Source organism: Branchiostoma belcheri, unplaced genomic scaffold (genome assembly GCF_001625305.1).
Source record: "Branchiostoma belcheri isolate BF01 breed outbred unplaced genomic scaffold, Haploidv18h27 scaffold58, whole genome shotgun sequence".
NCBI classification, from domain to species: Eukaryota; Metazoa; Chordata; class Leptocardii; order Amphioxiformes; family Branchiostomatidae; genus Branchiostoma; species Branchiostoma belcheri.
Window position 1 is genome coordinate 1650265 of NW_017804220.1, and position 1147 is coordinate 1651411.

General features: G+C 40.5%; 1 protein-coding gene across 1 annotated transcript in view; it reads left to right on the plus strand.

Moving 5' to 3' along the window:
• Positions 1 to 1147, plus strand: part of LOC109481882 (vesicular glutamate transporter 3-like) — a 70246-nt gene that overhangs the window by 60503 nt on the left and 8596 nt on the right. The gene's annotated exons all lie outside the window — the stretch shown is intronic.

Sequence of the window (1147 nt, forward strand, 5' to 3'; positions counted from 1 at the left end):
CTCCTCGTATTGGAACAATACCGCTACTACAAGGTGTCTTCAAAGGGACATTCCTCTGCTCCATATTGTGGTATTCTTTAACAGTAATGATTTCATTTTCATTTTGGGCATGCCTGTTTACCATACTGGCCACATTCAATTGATCTTCCTGCATAAAAGGGTCAAAAATGAAACCTCCTTCACTATCCCAGGCCCCAGTTTCCTGTACATCCTGGTCATCAACTGGCTCCTCCCCACTTACCTCCACCTCCATGAGCATTTCAGCTGGCTCCTGTACTCCTGACTCTACTTCCTGTACTGACTCTATCTCTGCTTGTTTGTCATCCTGCTGGCTGGGTTGCTTCTCCTTTTTTTGCTCTTCCTTCCATGCACTCAACCTCTCAGTCAATTTTTTCTTCTTACGCCTAGGCATTTCTGAAACGTTTAAAATACCAGAAATTACAGGTATGTGTTAATTTTGCTGATAAAAATCAGGAGCCATGCACAGGTTTGTAAGATTTTTATAGTAAAGAAAGCATCAGATTTACGAGATTTTTTATCACCACCTCAAAATTCCTACCTCAAAATTCAGTCAAGAAATTTGAAATAAAGTAACATAATCCGTGAACCGGCATACCAAAGCCCCGCATTTACAAAAGGTTGTGCTGAACCCATATAATTTAATAGCCGAAATTTTCCCTAGCGAGCGATCGCCCCCCTCCCCCACATCGTCGAAAAACAAAGAAAAACACTGGCCAAAATCCTCTATAAATCAGTAATACTGAAGTATGGAGTGAAATAATAAAAAAAAATACCGTCAGAAGAACCAGTCAGACACCGCTCTCATCATCGAGTCTCAATGCTTGATTGGTTTCCTCGTAAAAATCTAAGTTTGCCCTCTTAAAATATGCACAATACAGACGCCTTTATAATTAGAAAGTATACTACAGAAACGAGTGGTTTATGGCCACGCCCCGGATAGACGCTTTACCACCATTAATAACATTTTTGATACGTTTGTCGCTATTACTAAGTTGTTAAAACTCATATAAACCTGGTGGATACGCGTCCAATTATAGTTTACGCTCTAAGGTTCCATAAAGGGGCACGCGTCTCCCACAAAGTGTGCGTGCTTTCTGACGTTTTCTTTCTTAACCTTTTTTAGACT